Source organism: Cyprinus carpio, chromosome B22, assembly GCF_018340385.1.
Source record: "Cyprinus carpio isolate SPL01 chromosome B22, ASM1834038v1, whole genome shotgun sequence".
Taxonomy (NCBI): domain Eukaryota; kingdom Metazoa; phylum Chordata; class Actinopteri; order Cypriniformes; family Cyprinidae; genus Cyprinus; species Cyprinus carpio.
In genome coordinates this window covers 8,592,173-8,613,410 of record NC_056618.1, presented here as the reverse complement: position 1 = coordinate 8,613,410, position 21,238 = coordinate 8,592,173, and the positions used below count along the sequence as shown (strand labels likewise).

Genomic DNA, 21,238 nt, shown 5'->3' with positions numbered 1-21,238 from the left:
TTTTCACCAAAATTGAATCACATCATCTTCAGACCATGCTGATAAAATTATGTGTGTTTTGTGTCGATAGACAAAACCATTTTTTGCATACCACAGCAACAAATTTGAGGAATGATGCCAAATTGACACTTTGAGGCTGTCTCTCAAGCAATGCTTTGGCATATTGACACACCAAACTTTGTGTGTGCCATTGTCAACTCTTACAGAACACACCACATCGATTTGATAACAGCGCCACCCTATTGGTCAAACATGATAAGCCAATAAATCATGTTACTAGACTAGAGGTTGTATTTATTATTATTTTTTCAGCAGTTTTGACTAAAATCATCCTAAAATGGCTTCAGTTACTCATTTCTGCAGTTGGTCTGATGCTTGCTTCTGTAGTGCTTGGCCCCGTAATTGCTGCTTGCAGCTATATTTAGTTTAGTTATTTTAAAAATAAAACAAGGTAAATGGGGGAAATGAGTAATGTGAGAGTCTTGTGGAATTACAATATATACATTTTATAGTTCCACCAGCAAGCAGAACAATAACATTATCATGTAGCCTAAACATTAATAATCTTTCCCTGACACACACAGTAGTAGAGAAAGACCTTGTGTCTGGCCTAACAATCTTTAACCCAGTATTCTTCTTCTTATTATTATTATTATCAATTATACATCTATTCAAATAAACAGTAAACTAAATTTAATTATAATAATTCAACAAAAAGTATAATTAAGTTTAACAGTCCTTGAAAGTAGAGCTCCTTTTTTAGATTACATACTGTTATGCTGCTATATAGTATATGCACTAGAGCAGGTGCCCAGTCCTGCTCCTGGAGCGCCACTGTCCTGCAGAGTTCAGCTCCACCCTCAATTAAACACACCTAAACCAGCCAATCAAGATCTTATTGGGCATACTAGAAACATCTAGGCAGGTGTGTTGAGGCAAGTTCGAAGCTAAATTCTGCAGGACAGTGGCCCTCCAGACCGACTTTGGACATCCCTGCACAAGTAAAAAAAAAAAAAAAAAACCTTTATGCTAATACTGATTCTCTCTGTATTTTCCTTCTTTTTGCAGATCCTTGTCACTGTCAACCCCACCCCTCCATCTCTCTCCTCTTTGAAGCTATTATTACACTGTTGGTTACATAGCATAGGGTCTCTTCATATGATAATTTTATAGTAATTTATTTTTGCTGAACTTACTCACAAATTTGCGTATTTGATCAGATTCAGGATTTGAAAAAGCTGTGTCGACAGCGTGGGGTTGATGTTGTTGGTTCCAAAATGGATCTCATTCTCAGACTTTGTAATAAAATGTCAAACAGAGTGATGTACAACAAGGTGTTTGAACAGGTGTGGGGTGCTTCTGGTAAGTTATGTTACTTAATGAAGTTAACAATACAGTACTACAAAATAAACTCCATGTATTGCTGAAATGTTTTCACTAACCTTCCAGAAAAATTTAGGCCTAAGTTTCTCATTCAAATGTTTTGTGTGCTTTTAGGTGGTCTGGGTGTGATAATGTGTCCTTGTGGTATTGTGTATTCTATTAAATTTAACTTGAGAGCTAGACTTGTCTTGGAAACACTTTCCTAATGTTACAATTTCTGATTACCCTAGAGGATTAGTGGCACACACAAATAAACGTATGCCACTTCACCCACCTTTCCATCCCTTTGAGGACAGAGTACAAGACCCCTCCTCTGAAAACATGCAGAAAAGCAAAAAGATGGAAGGTAAAAGTTCATCTTCGAAAAGTGCAAGGACGAAAGCCATTAGCATCTGTATATAACACAATGCTAAAACAATCAGACCTGTGTTGTCTGGGGCTGGAAAGACATTGAGGGAAAAGTACACAGTTCAAAGATATTATATTTGAATATAGCAATTAATGGTGAATGTTGTTTATATTGATTTTCTGTTTTATTTTAATGCAGGTTCTCAACTGTTGCCTGAAAGTGGTAGAGACCATAGCAAAATCACAGGTTATATAGTATATATTTTGTGCTCAATTCACTTAAGCCGCTTAAAGGGATACACCCAAAATGAACATTCTGTCATCATTTACTCACTCTCTACAGCTGTCTGTGCAGGCTAGATATTCATCATTGCAGATGATAAATACTCACCCTCAAGTTGTTCCAAACCAGTATGAGTTTGTCTTTATCTTTTGTGTTTGGAGTTCACACAAAAGATGAAGACAATGACTGGTAACCAAACACTTGGTGGTCCCCATAGACTTCCATTGTATTGGGGGGAAAAAATACTACGGAAGTATATACAGGTACAGACATCAGTGATGCGCGGGTCAGTGTATAAACTGTATGTATTATAGTCAGTTCTATTTAATATGAAACCCAGACAGACCATTTTCAAATTTTGGTGATGACCAATATTATTTGTTTTCAAGCTGGATAAAAAGATTGACTGGTTTATCTTCCCAACATGGATACCAGGACATTGGATGGTGTGTGTAAGTAATTCTGAATCTGTTGTTGATAACTAATGTCTGCATAATTTTGAGATACTTTTTGATCTATAAACTGCAGTCGATCTTTCTGTGTATATATTGTGACATATCAACAGAGATATATGAACCCAGGAGAGCATGACATTTTTTTTCCTTGATCCCTCTGCACGGCCAAACATTCAGTCAGGAAGAATACATACTCATCTACAGGTTTTTATAAGTGCACTGATCGAGTTCAGAGATTGTGGTCGCTCCTTAACCACATTTTGATAAGATCGTGGCTGTTATTAACCACATGTAGGTTTATCAGCAAGTGACTTGTTCATCTGACTTTATTTTTAGTAGACTTATTTAAATGGTTTTGGAGTTAGGATCAAATTATTTTTACAGATCACTTTTTTTGTAAACTGTCAATGAAAATGGTCATATAATACTCTCATGGGAAGTTCAGGTTCTGCCCTACATTTCAGTTCTCTTATATTGTTTTGTTTGTTGCAGTGCAGTAACTGTTTTTTTTTTTTTTAAGTTATGTTCTTTGTCATCACAGAAACATTGCACAGATCTTGTCTCCTGGGCCTTGGCATGAATACTGTGTCAATGATATTACAGTACCAATATTCATTTAAATGAATAACTGTAAAGCATTTGGAAATTGTTTTTTACTTTTTCAAGGTAGTTTGACTCTTTGAATGGCAACATCAACAGCAACAACTGTGGTGTCTTTGTCCTGATGGTAAGTTTATAAAGCTGATGTGTTGCTTAATAGATGTTTATCCAGTATATGTATCTCAGCAAATGTATTTGTAATGTTTACCATTTCAGTATTCACTGAGCTTTGTGACTGCAGGGGCCTTTGATTTTACAGAGGTAAGTGAAATATGTAGTGGCAAACCCCCATATTATTAAAAGGTAACTGTTTATTATTATTTTAGCCTGACATGCCTTGCATCAGGAGGTGGTGGTGTCTGCTGCTTTTGGAGAATTTCCCTTTATGAGGTTTGTTTTCTTTCTTTTTTATTTTACATTTTTGAACTTCTACACTCTAATTTTTGCTGTGCTTGTTTACGATCACATTATACAAACCATTGAAGCTTCAATGATCAAAGACTTCGCTTTCCTTTGAGTTTGAGTCAAGAATGTTTTATTTACATAATTTAAAAGAATTGCATTACACACCTGTCCTGTACTACTTTTCATTGCAGGTCTGATGGAGAAAGACGGACAGCAAAAAAGACAAATGAGGCACACTGAAAAGAATGTATGAGACATTTAAAAATATTTTTTTTTCTTCTCTTACCATATATACACTGACTTGTATTCTCTGCTATCCTTTTAGGCACAAAAGGAAAGCATGACTGTTGAGTTGCAACTTTTGGAAGTAAGATGCATTTTTTTTCTTTAGGAAAGCATGACTGTTGAGTTGCACAAGCAAATGGATTAACTTTTATAAATACTTTCCAGTTAACCATGGAGGTCTTGGAGATGATACTCTTTGAAGTAGTGCTACAGGATGGAGATGCTTCCTACATGAATCTGTCTTTTTACTTGTAGTTGATTTAGGCAATTGTAAACAAGGCCCGGTTTAGGAAAGAAGGCACACTATGCATGGCTTGACAGTAAGTGTAAGTAAAGTTTAAATGTGTGCAATGAAGTATGCATAAGGCCTCATGGAGTATACGGGCGGTTATTGGTTTTAAGTAATCTTCGGTTCTTGCTTTTTCTAAAGTCACTGGCATGGCTAACATAATCTTAGATGTGCATATGAAAGAGTTCTGTGTTGTGTGTGTTTTTGGCTACAGGTGTTGTTGGGAACTGGGAAAAATGGAGTGAAACATCAAAGACTGAATTGCAGGTGCCTTTTGAAATGAAAGAGTGTACAATGTGTAAAACCATGTTCAAATCCCGGCCAGGATTTTAAGGTAATGGGAAGCGTGGTTGCCTGGAGAGGATTCTACTTACAGCATAGGACCCAGACTGCTGTTTCATGTGCCATTAAGAAGGAAGGCTTATTGATTAAAGGAGATCAAGTATTAAAGGAAGAAAGCGTGTAAAGGATGTTAATGTTTAACCAGAGATTTATATGTACAAAAAGTTGTGTTATATACAGATGTACAAATTTCACCTTTCTTTATCAGAATTAAACTGTTTCCTACCTAAATAAATATCAAGGAAATAATTGTCTTGGCATGTTATTCATATACAAACAATGCTGGTATTTTTACCATAAGCTTTTCATTATCAAGTAAATCCATAAATTATTAATTTGGTAACAATATGTTTCATTAGTTAACATGAACTAATAATGAACTGCATTTATACAGCATTTATTACTCTTTGTTAATGATCACCTCAACATTTACTAATACATTATTAATCTTGCTAACATTAGTTAATGCTCTGTGAACATGAACAAACAATAAACAAATGTATTTTCATTAACGTAAATGAAAATTAGGAAATACAATAACAAATGTATTGCTCATGGTTAGTTCATGTTAGTTAATTCATTAATGTTTAATGAACCTTATTGTAAAGTGTTACCATTAATTTTAATAATATCTTAAGACATGACACTCTTGCTGAGACTATTTAATTTAACTTAAAAGTTAATAATACATGTTACATACATGTTATAAAGCATATACTGAAATTAAAATAAAAAAAACGACCAAGTGGTAAATGACCAATACACATGAATAGAAATAACTTAAAACTTAAGTTGAAAATAAAATATATTCGTTGACATTGCGATTGCAAGTGTAAGGGAAACAGGTCAATTTAGCTCAAAGGGAATCATTTAAGATTTTAAAGGGAATTTGAACAGAATCACTGTTTCACGGCTGATCACTGAAACGGCCAGCGATTCACTGAACGAGTCGTATAACATCAAATCTGCGATGGATATTAATATCCAAAGTATAGTGAAAACACTATTACTTAGCACAGTAACAAGATTGGCAGTTTAAGACATTAACTTGTAAGCACAAAACACAAGTTACTTCTCTTTCAATATGAATAAGGCTTTATTAGATAAATCTAAGACATATAAACTAATCTAACACATAAGCACATGCACTAACACATTCACACAAGTTACAGGAGGATAGAGAGTTAGGAAAGGATGAGTTTAAAGAATGAAAATGTGGAAATCCCAAGTTTACAGCAATACGTGGAAATTGCATAGACATGAACAACCATCAATCATTTAATTAACCCTCGGATTGAGTTCATCAATGAGGTTAAAATTATATTAGATAACACCAGTACAGATGTGAGTCTGGAGGTTCACATTTGTGATGCCTGTGTAACGGGGTTCCCTTTGTTGTCGCTGAAAAGGGTGTTTCCCCGCGAGTTGCTGATTGGCTGGAAGTTCAGTAGTCGCTGAAGTGACGCCTTGGGAAGCCCGTGTTTGGGCGTAGGCTGAAGATTCGGAGTTGTGGGCTGGTTGAAGTTTCAGACGGCAACGCGTTGGAAGGGGTCAAGACCTCGGAGACACGGCGGTTTACAACAAAACTTAAACATCAGGAAACCGGAAAACTCTCAAAACGGGAAATCAAAAAAAGAGAAAAAGAAAAAGGAAAAACTTTTAAAGTAAAAGAACAGAAAGTAAAAGTTTGGAACGGGAGTACATAGGTGGTGTTTTCTTTTCCTAATCGGGGCCTAGAGTAAGCAAAGCAGTGCGGTGGCACCACACTGAACGGCGCTCGACGAATGGAAACGGCGCTCGAGACAGCACGACTTTAGACAAGACTGAAAGCGGCATGACAATAGCAAAGCTAAACGCAATCTAAAGCTAAAAGGGGGGGGCTACAAAGTCAAAAGCAAGCAAATCTAAAATGCATGCTAATGGCCAACATGGACCTGATAGCAAAAAGCTAAAAAACGGCAAGGCCCAAATTTTGATGGTGTCCGGTGTTATAAACTGCATTTTGGCCACACCCTTAAATGGTTTGTTCTTGACCATTAGATATTGTCTTTTCTCGTGGTTTTGCGATGTTTGTCCCACCCATTCATAAATCATATGTTATCTTATCAAGCACATGGTCCGAATTTTCCCGCCTTGCAGGGTATAATTTGGACATGATTCCTATAACAAGAATATGATACATTTGATAAATAACTGATGGTCAGAAACGTTTCAAGCAAGAAGAATTCGAACACACACATACTAAACATGAATATGATCCCTTAAGCTATTCAAGAGTTATTTAAAAAGACATACACAATAAGTGATTAGAAACATTATAATAAGATGTGTGGGTTACATGTATGATATGGAGTTAAGCAATGGACTGATATCCATTTAGAAGTCTTTTTGAGTTCATTTTGGTGCATATATGCATTGGAAGGCATTCTCTGTGCCATTCTGGGGAGTAAGGATATGTCCTGTGAAGACCAGAGGGTTTAACAGGTCTCCTTAGGAATTTCAGTCTGGTTCTGCTAGGTGGGGGGGGAAGTCAATCCAACGATCTTGTTTACTCTCATGGCTTTACATGTGAGGGTCAGACTGTCCATCTCTTCGATTATTTGTCCCTAAATTAGACAATCTCTTCCTTCGAATTGAAATTGTCAATAATTGTTCTAATGGTGTTAATGTTGAAAGCTGTTCTGTGAAAGAGTTGGTTGGTTATCAGACTGTGGTGCTAGGAGTTGATTTACAACATCCTGCCTTTCTGTGGAATTCGGCTCATGTTACAACCAGGCTCCCGATCGAATCTTTAATTTGTCTGGTTCACGCTACACAAGTCAAAGGCAGTAATTGGATTCTTGCTTGGAAATGTTCATAATGAGTCTTTTTTTTGATTTCGGCTCATGTTGTTTATACACGATTATTTTACCATGTATAAGTAATTACGTTTCCACAGTTTTGGTTTTATTATGATTATGTGATTGCTACACTGTATTGTTTCGACTGCATTTCCTGTTTTACCCATGGCCACGACGTCATTATCATGGTTGTCGACTGTCATTACTCTTTGCCACTAACCATTGAGAAGTGCTGTGGGTGGGGCGACATATGTTTTTATCCAAAGCAATTTAACAATGGTGGGGAATACGTCAACCGATTATCTTAAAGAGGTAAATAGACAACAGGGAGTGCTTATAATAACCAAGGTTTCGAGGCATTGTTCAATAGTATGAGCTAGACAGGGGGAAATAAGGAAAGAGAAGCAAAGGTGTTTTTTTTAGATGAAGTTAGATGGTGACGAAAGAGATGAGTTTTCAGCGTGTGCTGAAAAATTATCTGGGAATCGCATCAGGATAGGAGTGGAAGATCACTCCACCAGCCCAGGAACGTGGTGAACAGAGAAATGTTCTGGAATGTGAGTTTGTGCAACTCTCTGTGATGGTACCACAAGGCCGTGCCCCTCACTAGTAGATTCTCAGACTAGGGAGGGAATGTAGATTTGTAATAGTGATAGTGAATGGAGCCACAAAATGGTATTTATTGTCCAAATTTCTTAAAAAATTACAAACTTTGAAAGTTGAGACTTTGTTTTCATAACCTAAAGTAACCTGCTCTGTCTTGTCTGTTGGTGTGCTTGCCAGTTTCCCGCCCTCTTTGTTCTGTGATGCATTTTTCACCATCATGGGCTTGTCAGACATAGCAACAGCAATGACAATGAAGTGGGGCAGGTCTATGCAAAGGGTCAATTAGCATCTTTCTTTATTAATGTCATGGCTAATATATAGAAAAATAAACTATAAATTGTATATAAAAAAAAATCTGTTCACCTACTTGTTCTGGTATCTGATATCTGATGTGCCAACTGCAGCAGGAAAGACAAAAAAACAGAAAGATATGAACTAAAATAGAAAGGAAGCACTTCATTTAAAAATGACCCAACTGATTCAGAAGAAGAAATGACAGCAAGCTCTGTTTGGACCAAGCATCTGTGTGCATATCAAGTTATTTATTAATTGTCATTCTAAGAATTTATGTTTTTATTTCAACTTATTTATGAATGCTGCTGTTGGATTTGAAAGCACTGACCAACATCGCCTTTCTATCAATAATTGCTTATAGCAGCCAGGAAAACATCTGGTAAGTCTAGATTGATAGTTACAGTAAACATAAAAACTGAATCCAACAAAAAACACTCAACTAGTCCTGTCTCCGATGTGACTGTTTATGAAGGATTCAACTTTTATTTAAGACATGTTTTGTGAGGGTATCAACTGTGAGATTTATAAAAAGCAGAATAGGAATACAACTCTTCCCTATACAAGCTAAACATGCAACACACTTAACGGTTGTCCCATCCAACAGATCAAACCACATTTCTAAAAAAAAGAAAACTGATCACAGGTTTCAGTATGACTCAGAAGATGAGCTGCTAGTCCCACAGTGTGAGATGGCAGACTTTATTAAAGGGATAGCTCATAGCTAAAGCTCACCCGGAAATTAAAAGAATTGATAATTTACTCACCCTCCAAACCTGCATGAAATTATTTCTACTTATAAACACTATATGTTGCTATATATATATTATAGATATATATATATATATATATATATATATATATATAGATATTATATATATAATATATATATATGATATATATATATATATATTACTAATTCCATAGTTTAAAAAAAAAAATAATAAAATACTATGGAAGTCAATGGCTACCAGCAACTGGTTTGGTAACCAACATTCTTTAAAATATCTTCTTTTGAAAATGTTCAGTGTTAAATGATAGAACAGAGAATATTTACTATTATATAGTCTCAAAAAGAGCCAGTCAAGCATTTATTTATAGCCATATATCATTCACACAGAGCTTGTTCATTCCACCCACTATAGGAGGGTCAATCGCTTCCGTGGGAGGATTCAGAAGTTGAACAACTCAAGGTGTTTAGATCGACTTTTCACAACTAAAGAAATGTTTCATGTGTTTTGTTTTGTTCAGTTTGTGTTGGTGGCATTTGACTGGTAAGTCATTAATATATGCGTTTTTTTTTTTGTTGTTTTTTTTTTTTGGCTTAATATCAGTAACATTCTTCACAGATGTCAAGGGAAATAATGGAAATTGATATAGTGAATGTAACTTCAATTTCAAGGCTTACAAACACAAATCCTGTCTACAAATGATTTTAAAAATATTTTGGTAGTAACCTGTTTATCTACAGATCTAAATGTCCCATATACAAAATACATTAACAATATCAAGATTATTTTTTTCATGTCGTAATTGACTTTGTATCTTCATACATTGTGCACTAGACAGCTGAATGTTCTGCTGTTCTGAATGTTATATAATTCACATTTAGTTACAAACTACAGCTGATTTCAGGCTTTGTAAACCACCAGAGGCCTTAATCAGTGTAAAATATGTTTGTTCATCAGGTGTGTTTGGTGAATCAGTTTCAGTGATGGAGGGAGATTCTGTAACTTTGAAAACTAATGTTACTGAAGTACAACAAGCTGACGACATAGCGTGGAAATTTGGATCCAACAACTCTTATATAGCTAGATTTAAAAAACAATGGCAAATCTTCTCCACATATGATGGTCCTGATGGGAGATTCAGAGACAGACTGAAGCTGGACAATAAGACTGGATCTCTGACCATCACAAACATCACAACTCAACACGCTGGACTCTATAAAGTAGAGATAAGTGAAGATAATCTGTCATCAAAAACATTCAGTGTTTCTATCTATGGTGAGCAGAGATCATCATGACCTTCAATGCTACAAATTCTGTCAAGTTGAGTTTAACTGGTAGCTTCTGTTTTTACTGAAACCAGAATATTCATTCAACTACTGAAGTGTTTCCTCATTTTTATAGTTTGAAAATGACAAAAACACTCACGGACTGTGAACACGCTACACCAAAAATAAGATTGTTGACTAGATTTACTCAAGTTTTTGGTTATTCTCTCATGTTTTTAGCTCGCCTGCCTGTTCCTGTCATCAGCAGAAACTCTCCACAATGTTCATCATCATCATCATCATCATCTTCATCATCATCATCATCATCATCTTCATCATCATCACAGCAGAATTGTTCATTGGTGTGTTCAGTGGTGAATGTGGGTCATGTGACTCTCTCCTGGTACAAAAGAAACAGTTTATGTCCAGCATCAGTGTGTCTGATCTCAGCATCAGTCTCTCTCTACCTCTGGAGGTGCAATATCAGGATAAAAACAGCTACAGCTGTGTGCTCAACAATCACATCAACAACCAGACCACACATCTGGACATCACTCAACTCTGTCACACATGTTCAGGTACAGCAGCGCTAACATTAACGTTGATTTACTCTCAGTGGCTATGTTTACATGCACACTTTTTGGTTCAATCGGACTGAATTCATTACGATCGATGAATCTGATTGTAGTGCTTACATGAACGCTAAATAAAGTGATCGGGTTGATGTGCACGTTTATATGTTACAAGTTTCAAATCGGAATAGATTTTTTTTGACATGCGCACACACTGCTCAAATAGTGAAATTGAAAGTGAAAAATGTAAATAATATAGAGTTTCTCACTGTTTGCACATAATGATTCTCTCCTACATGGTTTCTTTATTTGTTTTTAACAGCAGAATTGGTCGGATCGATTAAGGTGTTTATATGAATGTTTTTCAATCCGATTGAGCCGCCAATCTAATTACAAACGGATTATTTGGGCACATGTAAATGTAGCCAGTTATACAGTGCTGTTGTTTGATAGTGTTTGTTGTAGGTCAGATGGACAGATTCATTCGCACTAATAATGGCTCATTTTGTCCATTACAGATCAGGGCCTACCTTTATTGTACAAAGTGCTGATTTCTGCTGCTGCTGGATCTCTGTTGATCGTAGCTGCAGTCTTGTGGTACTGCTTCTAACTGGAAACATAAACAAATAGGTCAGAAAAGTAAGCAATTAATGCCTTTGTTGAAATAACTATCTTATTTAAGGAATACATTTTGATATTAGATTGAAAAGCTTTGTTGTTTTAACATGAATGTGATTACTGTTAATGCAGCCGTGATCCATGAGATATATGAAAATGATTCAACTCTGCCCAACCCAAAACCACGAAAAACGGTAAGATCATTCTTGACTGTGTTGCAAGATGATGTTGCAGTCTGATTAAAGCTTGATGATTGAAGTTTTGTGTGTAATATGAAAGACAGTGAACAGATGTGTGTGGTCAGGCTTGATCATATTACCTTCATAGGGACCGGTTTGAAAAAAAGTATAAAAAAAAAAAATAGGATCATGTTTTTATTCTATTTATACTACTGTTTGCATCTGTAAATATTAACATTATTTCCTCAAATTAATTTGCACAAAGCTAGATTTGTAAAGTGTTGTATTTTTCCTCAATAACAATAAACTATTATTATTACTGATAAATTATTTTTGTCTTAATTTGCTCAAAGTACTCACACTAAGCTTCACTCACCATTAATATTCATTGCATCTTCCCCCCCATATGTTTATCTCGATCTCGGGTTAGAACGGTACACTTCCGTGTTTGCTGTGGTCGGGGCGACTAGATGAAAAGACGCTCGTGCGCTCTTTATTTAGGTTACCAACTAGATTTTAGTGTCTAAGCGATGTTCAGATGTGAATGATTGTCCGTACACACTCCAGCTTAATATTGGAAGAAAATAAGACTCCCAAATATGCTTTAAATAAGTGGACATGACAACACTCCACATGCGCGCTTGGCGGAGCATAAACAAAACCAAAACCAATGAAAAACAACATAGAAAACAATGGAAAAGTTCAGTGGAACGGAAAAACAATATATATGGATACACGCTCGTTTACAATATCGTTCACATTTGCAGTTGCACTCTGCAACTAAAATAGAACACGGTGTTACATTTTTTATAACTTTTAGAACTATTATTTTGCAAGTGGTGCTCACTGCAGAGCTAAATAACGTCTCGCACCCCTTCTCTGGACATAATGGGCGGAGCTTAGTCCAGCTCAACCTCCAACTCTGCAGTTAGAAGCCTCTCTTATTTTTTGTGGTGCACAATTATTTATTATTAAGGTTACCACTAGAAAATATATAGGCTGTCCTGCAGATAAAAATACACATCAATATGTCAGCGATAATAAAATAATACAGGCTACAATCAATTAAAATCTTAAAACCATGATCAGTCAAAATAAATAAATAAATAAATGTTTACGCAGAAACTTTAATAAGGAATCAAGCTAATATTCCTTCTGAGTGAATATGAAGCAAAATTCTATATTATTATTATTATTATTATTCATGTTTTTTTTTTACTGTCTCATCAGCAGGTTTCTGATTGAGTTTGTGTTTTCTTACAGAAATCAAAGGAGCCTGTGTACGGAAATATCGACAGAAATAATCAGAAATGATCAAATATATTTTAGAGCTGATATGGACCCCTGACTCGTACGTTTTAGTTCACATTTATTCTCTGCCAGGATGTTTTTCATCTATCTTTGTTTTGTTGTCGCTCTTGTGTCACATTAAAGACTTTTTTTTTCACACTCTCTCTCTTCATGTCTGAAATGTTGTTGCTCTGTTTTAGTTTAATTATGTGGTTATCATAACATCAGAAACTATTATTAAAAATGATCTCACCCTTAACCGTATTCTGACTCGATCACTGTCTACTTCTGGTTAAATAAATATATAGAATATTGCATATTCAATATAGGCCTAACAATAACAAAAACAAACTCATTTAAACCGAATACGTTTTAAAGATTCTTTTAACACACAGTTTTGTTTGTCCTTTGTCAGTAAGACCGTTTTGACTCATATTTACAACCTTTCTACTGGCATTATTGCATCTGTTGTACTGAGTTGCGCCATCTGGTGGTTTTTTGAATAACATCAGCTAAAACACATCATGTTGTGTGTAGGTGTGTGATTACTTGCTGCAGCAAATACAACAATAAAGAGAAAACAATTGAGATTTCTCCAAGGGCATAGAATTAAGTGGCGACACTAGTACCAATTTCCAGCGACTACTAAATTGTCCCTAGCAATATTTATGTTAAAATAATGTAACTGTTGGTGTAATTTCACTTTTTTCATTTTTTTTTTTTATTCTGGACCTTTGCCATCACATGACCAGTATTTCACTTTTTTCATTTTTTTTTTTTTTATGCAGGACCAGCATAAACCAGCATAGGACCAGCATAAACCAGCATCCCAGAGTCAAAACATACCTAACCAGCGTATGCTGTTTTTTTTTTTAGGGATGGGATCAAATTTTGATCAGGCATTTAAAACAGCTACTGTTTTGGTTTTGTGCTGAGCAAATTTCGAGGGGGTGATCAGGCTTTTCATGACACCTGTCCAAGCAGGACTAGAAATGAGGGGGGATGGCATCCCCCTGGTTGAAAAAAATGACAAAAAGCATCCCCTCAGTAAAACCGCCATACCCCCTTACCATCCCCTTTGGATTAGTAATGTGTATTATGTAAAATTTATCATGCAAATAAAATGTTAAAATTATCTACTTAAGATAATTCACGAATAACGGCGATTGGCCAATCAGAACTCGGTTTTGTGCACAAGCGGAAGTAAGTTTTCATCATTTTTCGCGCAAAATGGTTCAAGCGCAACTTTTGAATTCCTTTAAAAAGAAGACAACAGAAAAGGTTTGATTTTTTCCTTCTTTAAAATTTAAAAACATCCCTCTGACATAATGTTATTGTGCTGTATGTGTAACTGTGAGGGATTGAGAGATGATAGGAGAGCTGACATTATCGAGACATCGACCTTGTAAAAACCAAACAAAAACCCGTCTTGAGAGTCAAAAGCATTCACTTTCCGATGAAGCCTATTAGAATAGACCTACAGTTAAAATAACATAATTCAAGTAATTAAAGAAAAAATACCCATGTGTGAGTTTTTATATTCATTGCACAAGCAATGTACTTTTCAGAATATCAGTAGGCCTACATGCGAGTCCACAAATGTGCTATTAATTTTTTACAACAGTGCATAGTTAACACAGTGTTTCCTTCCTTGAATGAATCAGTTTTTAAACGAATCAAGTGAGCCAGTGATTCAGTCGCCAACATCACATAGAATTTAGGATGGACATTTATAGCATAGATGCGCAGGCAATCAGCTCTTGCTTGTTTACACTCTTGTGTGCTGTATATTCATAAATTCATATTTCCAGTACTCAACATGGGGCACTGATGCAATATTCCCTGTGACAATTTTTGATGTCACTGTTCATAATTGTCAGACCATTGACATTACCTGGCAGTTATAGTATATTGCGTGGGCTTAAGGTCTGTTTTTAAAACATGTGCACATTTGTTTCTCTGAAAAACAATGCTATAGACAGTTATTCTCCTTTGAAATGTGCCTCAGAATGTCTGTTTTTGTTTTGTGTGTGATTCATGTCCACTGCCAATTGACAATCCACAAAAAAAGGTAGCAGTGCCAAACACTCGTCAAAAATCCAGTAGGCAAAAAAAACAAAAACATATGGTGCATAAATCCAAAATCCAAAATGTACAAAAATGAAAGGGATCCGCACTTGTCCAAATACAGTTCAAAAACCTTATCCCATTTATTGTTTAGAGGTCACAAAAACTGCAAAAGTGCAAGTGCAAAACGTTTTCGGGTATTAACCCTTCCTCAGTGCCATGTGCTACCAAGCTACACCTGCGCTCATTAAAACATGTATTACCGTAATAGCCCTAGTATCATGAAGATCTTTTAAACAAATACACTTATATCTCAAATCTATAACAACATACAGCAAATACATTTATAAGTCATCCTAAATTATCCATATACAATTATATCAATAAAATACAAACACTATATTCATACAAAATATACATTACACCAATAATGATCTCATGACTCCAACATGACACAAGTATCCGATCTGACTAAAAACTGGGCATCCAACATGCTGAAGATGATGTTTTTGTTGCATTGTGTAGTTTTGTCTTGGCTTTGATTTTGTTCTTTTTTCAGTTTCTTATAAATATCTAAATGGGCTAAAGTCTAATCTCACTGTAATCAGCACAAACTAGGCTATAATAATATGTGAGCAGCATGTATGTACATGATTGTGTTTTGAGAAAAAAAATGTTATGCGTGGTTAGTGAAAAAATCACTTGAATAAGGCAATAAACACATACAGAAAATTGGTTCCCGGGACTTTTGAGAACTGGAGCTTGTAGCCTAGAATTTTTTTTTTTTCTAAATGATGTGAAAATCATCTTGTTTACTCACTTTCAGAAAACAATATATTGATTTAAATTTTCTAAGACACTTTTTGTTGGTAAAAGTCATATGAGAGTAGGGCGTCAACTATCATGAATTCACACCTGAGAAGACAAAGGGCCTGCATAATGAGCCATTCAGTCAGCTGTGTCACTGAGAGGGAAGAGTTACAATAAAGAATGTGAGGAGAAAATAAATGTATATAATTTTATGTTTGTAGTTTATTTAGAATATATTTAATTATCCCACAACATCATTTAATATTCACTTGTGAGTGCAGTTTAAACAAATTATTAGGAACAATCAAAGCTGACTTTCAAACTGATTTTTTTTGTATCATTACTCCAGTCACACAATCCTTCAGAAATCCTTTTAAACAATCTTATTTTCTACAAAAAAAAAAAAAAAATCATTATTATTATTGTTATTATTATTATTATTATATTATCAATGTTGAAAAGAGCTGAGAATATTTTTTTTTTCAGGTTTTTTAGGGGGGATAAATTGAAAGAACAGCAATGTTTGTTACATTTGTTACAGTTACATTTATTGGTACATTTATATTATTTACATCAAGCTTTTGAATGGTATAGTAGTGTATATTGTTATTGAAACTTCATGATATTTCACTTGATTATACATTTAGTCAGGAATTATAGTTTGGAAAAATTCTTTGGAAAAAGTCTAACTAGTAAAATGTTTACACGTTATGTGAAAACTAGTACAAGTATATGAATAAATAAGAGACTTTACTCATGTTTATGATCTCTGCTGAATAAAGTGCTTCATTCTTTTTTCTGAGGAAATCCAAATCTCAAATCCCCAACCACATCACATCTTTTTGGGGTGAATTATGTCTTATTCCTCTCATCGCGAAGCAAACAGTAAAATAAAAAAAAATTGAAGAACAATCTCGCTGCGTTTGTCTTCTGTTGTGTGGGCGTATTCAAAAGCCGCGCGCTTCAGTGAAACATTTGAATCTCAAAAGCACGCTCGAGAGCCCGAGGGGGGGCCCGGGGCGCATTAGAAGATAATGAAGGGAGACGTGAAAAAAACGGACATCGCGTTGTTTTCATATGGATTACTTTTATCACAGAATATTTGTTTTCGGCAGCACTTGTTTAGTTTAAAAGTAGACATCTCAAGCTTTCTATAGATATCTCTCTCATGTCTCTGTGTTGAGTATTCACTGAGTTACAGTTCATTTTAATGACGCATTTTTTAACTGAAGATCAGCGCAGACAAGGGCTGCAGACAGCACTCCTTGTTTGTTATCTTTATTTTATAAGTGCACAAAGTTTTGTTGTTGTTATGTCTGTATACAAAAAAAGTAGACCCTTTACAGATTCGATTGATGTATTGCTCTTATCTGTACGATCAAAACTGAAAGTGTAATTTAAGTTCTTTTCGGGGTTATCAGGGAGAAAATACCCCAAAACGCGTATACGCGTTAATCGACTTTCAGAGGGTTATATTCAGGGGGGCCTGGAGTTCAGGGGCCCTACCTGGGCTCGTCGGGGAATCCGGAGCCCTCCCTGGGCTCAACGGGGAATCAGGAGGCCCTACCTGGGCTCAACGGGGAATCCGGAGCCGGACTCGTTGGGGAATCCCCTCCGGGGGATCAGGAGCCCTACAGGAGCCCTCCCTGGGCTCAATGGGAAATCAGGAGCCCTCCCTGGGCTCAACGGGGAATCAGGAGCCCCTCCTGGGCATAACAGAAGATCGGGAGCCTCTTCTGGGCTTGACTGGGGATCGGGAGCCCCTCCTGCGCTTGACTGGGGATTGGGAGCCTCTTCTGGGCTTAACTTAGGAACGGGGGTCTCTTCTGGGCATAACAGGAGATCGGGAGCCTCTTTTGGGCATAACAGGAGATCGAGAGCCCATCCTGGGCTTAACTGGGGAACAGGAGCCCCCCGTGGGCTTTTACTTGGGATGCTCGGGAGATGAAGAAGGGCTGGATGGGACCAGCGGAGGCAAAAGAGATTCAAGGCTGGGCGGAACCAGCAGAGACACAGGAGACTTAGGAGGTGAGGGAGGTTCAGGAAGTGCCCTAGAGAGAAATCTGGGGAGAGGATGATGGGTGCAGAGCAGAGAAATCTGGAGGTAAGGCCATATCCCATGATACTAAAGCTGGGGGCTGGTGATGGAGGGTTTATATATATATATATATATTATATGGCTTGCCACCGGCTGAGGGACATAGCTGAGTTCGGGAGGCTAGTGGGGTGGTTGGGTTTGGGCAGGCGGGAGAAGCTGTTGGAGTGGTATGTAGAAGTTCCCTGCTCAGAGTGAGCGGGCATAACACGGCTCGTTCCTGAGGGGACTGGACGAGGAAATTGTGGTTGTTCATGAACTTCTTCCACCTCGAAGTCTGAATTGTTCAACCAGAGGACCAGATTAATAAGCTTGATCAAGGGGAAATCACCACCTGGAAGAGTGCAATGGATTGTGTCCTTGTTCAGCCCCAGCAAAAAACAAGCGCCCAGGAACGAGTCATGATAACTCACCTGCGAGCTCGAGGACATCCTCTACATATCACTCCAACCTCCGACTGCTCTGCCTCAAACACCTCAGTTCTTCCTCAGCCTGCATTTTCAGTTTTGGTCGGTTCTTCTGTAACACGTGCGTGTCTACAAATGAAGGGTGCCAGACGAAAATCCAAAAGAAGTTGGTTTTAATGATCACAAGGGCGAAGAACAAACACATACATAACTTAACTTGACTTGACTTAACACAATGATACTTTAAGAACACAAAGGAAATAATCAGAAGAACAGAAACAGGTGGGGAGTAATCAATTAACTAAACAAGAAAACGAACATGACCAAATAAGGAAAACTCAAAAGGAACAGGAGAACCGAAGTCCATGACTGTGACAATAGCAGTACCCTAATTTGTTTTTTTTTTTTTAGAGATTGACAATGTTGCATCATCACTTGATGTCCAATGTACAATCTGAAGCAAAACCACTGAGAATCTGATCTTATCTGCCTCATGTTATCTTAGCAATAGGATGAAGATAAAGATTTTTTATTTAAAGAATTTTGTTATTATAATATCGTGTGTGATGTGGTTTTTTTTTTTTTTTTTTTACAGAATGTTAAAGAGGATGACCATGTGGCATATGCACCAGTCACCATGAGAAGAGGATCAAACTTTTTCTAAGTACCAGATCCTGCTGTGTGATCACTTAAACTTCCGTTGAGTTTTGGTGAGAATCACCACATGCACCACATGCAACCCACAAGACTTTCATTCATCTTCGGAAAACAAATGAGGTTATTTTTAATGTTCTCCTTTTTTTTTGGGGGGGGGGGGGGGTCATCCATTTAAAGTCTATTTTGTAGCTTTATTCTGTTACTCATTTCATTCTGTAAAGACATTATTATCTGTTGAGTGGAGTTTGTGTGTGTGATTGTGGATGTTTGTGGTTGATGTTTGTTTATGAGGTGTCTGTAGTGTGTCTATGAATAGTGTGTGGTTGTGTTTCTTTCTTTTTTTTTTTCATTCCTGCTCATGACACAGACAGTTTGACTTCTCCATTTACAAACAAACTTAAAACACCACTGTTTTGTATTTATTTCTATACAACAGTTTCTGTTTGTGTGTTTTTTTACAACAGTCCACAACTCATTCAGCAATTAACAAATGAAAGAGTTTGGTTCCAAAATGCAATAAATCCATTTTGATTAATTTGAGTAAAATGTGTTATCTTTACCAAGAAAGTGGCAAGATGAAAACCACTATTTTCTGTTTCACGTAGCATCTTTAGGTTATAATAACATTAAAAATTAAAATCCAGGTTTTGGTTTTCAAAGATGTATTATAAATTTTATATATTGATACTTTGAAATGCAATAAATCCATTGAATCAATATGAAAGTTGTTTTTCATATTGAAACTGATGAAAAACACAACATAAGTTGATCCACATATGGACTCTGAACTTGGTCAGTACTAAATCTTATATACAGGCACTGGACTAAAAATACATTAATCAGTCATCAATGGGGGGAATCAGCAGCCCTCCCTGGGCCTAACTGGGGATCGGGAGCCCCTCCTGGGCATAACAGAAGATCGGGAGCCTCTTCTGGGCTTGACTGGGGATCGGGAGTGGTTTTTGGTGTTGACTGGGGATCGGGAGAGTCTTCTGGGCTTAACTTAGGAACAGGGGCCTTTTCTGGGCATAACAGGAGATCGGGAGAGCCCTTCCTGGGCTTAACTGGATCGAGAGCCCATCCTGGGCTTAACTGGGGAACAGGAGCCCGCCCGGGGCTTTTACTTGGGATGCTCGGGAGATGAAGAAGGGCTGGATGGGACCAGCGGAGGCAAAAGAGATTCAAGGCTGGGCGGAACCAGCAGAGACACAGGAGACTTAGGAGGTGAGGGAGGTTCAGGGAAGTGCCCTAGAGAGAAATCTGGGGAGAGGATGGGTGCGGAGAAATCTGGAGGTAAGGCCATATCCATGATACTAAAGCTGGGGGCTGGTGATGGAGGGTTTAATATATATATATATATTATATGGCTTGCCACCGACTAGCTGCTGCATTGGCGAGCTGAGGGACATAGGTGTGTTTGGGTTTGTGGTGGGGTGGTTGGGTTTTGGAGTGGTGGAGAAGCTGTTGGAGTGGTATGTAGAAATTCATAACACTGCTCGTTCCTGAGGGGACTGGACAAGGAAATTTTGGCTGTTCACGAACTTCTTCCACCTCGAAGTCCGAATTGTTCAACCAGAGGACCAGATTAATAAGCTCGATCAAGGGGAAATCACCACCTGGAAGAGTGCAACGGATTGTGTCCTTGTTCAGCCCCCCAGCAAAAAACAAGCGCCCAGGAACGAGTCATGATAACTCACCTGCGAGCTCGAGGACATCCTCTACATATCACTCCAACCTCCGACTGCTCTGCCTCAAACACCTCAGTTCTTCCTCAGCCTGCATTTTCAGTTTTGGTCGGTTCTTCTGTAACACGTGCGTGTCTACAAATGAAGGGTGCCAGATGAAATTCAGTTATTAGTTGGTTTTAATGTTTAGGTTTTGGATGGTAAAAGATGTACTTAACTTGACTTGACTTGACTTAACACAATGATACTTTAAGAACACAAAGGAAATAATCAGAAGAACAGAAACAGGTGGGGAGTAATCAATTAACTAAACAAGAAAACGAACATGACCAAATAAGGAACAACTCAAAAGGAACAGGAGAACCGAAGTCCATGACTGTGACAATAGCAGTACCCTAATTTTTTTTTTAGTACCCCTTCAGTACCCAATGTTACATCACCACTTGATGTCCAATGTACAATCTGAAGCAAAACCACTGAGAACCTGATCTAATCTGTCTAATGTTATCTTAGCAATAGGGAGAAAATAAAGATTTTTTATTTAAAGAATTTTGTTATTATAATATCGTGTGTGATGTGGTTCTTTTTCTTTTTTTTTTTACAGAATGTTAAAGAGGATGACCATGTGGCATATGCACCAGTCACCATGAGAAGAGGATCAAACTTTTTCTAAGTACCAGATCCTGCTGTGTGATCACTTAAACTTCCGTTGAGTTTTGGTGAGAATCACCACAT

The 21,238-nt window shown here is 37.0% G+C and overlaps 1 protein-coding gene and 2 long non-coding RNA genes across 6 annotated transcripts in view; 1 reads left to right on the top strand and 2 right to left on the bottom strand.

Moving 5' to 3' along the window:
- Positions 1 to 21,238, bottom strand: part of LOC109097371 — a 453,088-nt gene that overhangs the window by 392,151 nt on the left and 39,699 nt on the right. The window lies entirely within an intron of this gene.
- LOC109081609 overlaps positions 8,022 to 21,238 on the bottom strand; it is a 28,100-nt gene continuing 14,883 nt past the window's right edge. For 2 of the 3 annotated variants that reach the window (XR_006157808.1, XR_006157809.1), the window contains 3 exons: positions 11,226 to 11,301; positions 8,204 to 8,234; positions 8,022 to 8,102 (listed from right to left, as the gene is read on the bottom strand). This is a non-coding gene — a long non-coding RNA (uncharacterized LOC109081609). The remainder of the gene's footprint in view (positions 8,103 to 8,203; positions 8,235 to 11,225; positions 11,302 to 21,238) is intronic. The other variant, XR_006157810.1, reaches the window with a different exon arrangement.
- On the top strand, positions 11,211 to 12,941 carry LOC109097373. The gene is made up of 3 exons (XR_006157815.1): positions 11,211 to 11,334; positions 11,446 to 11,507; positions 12,756 to 12,941. It is a non-coding gene; the product is annotated as an uncharacterized LOC109097373 (long non-coding RNA).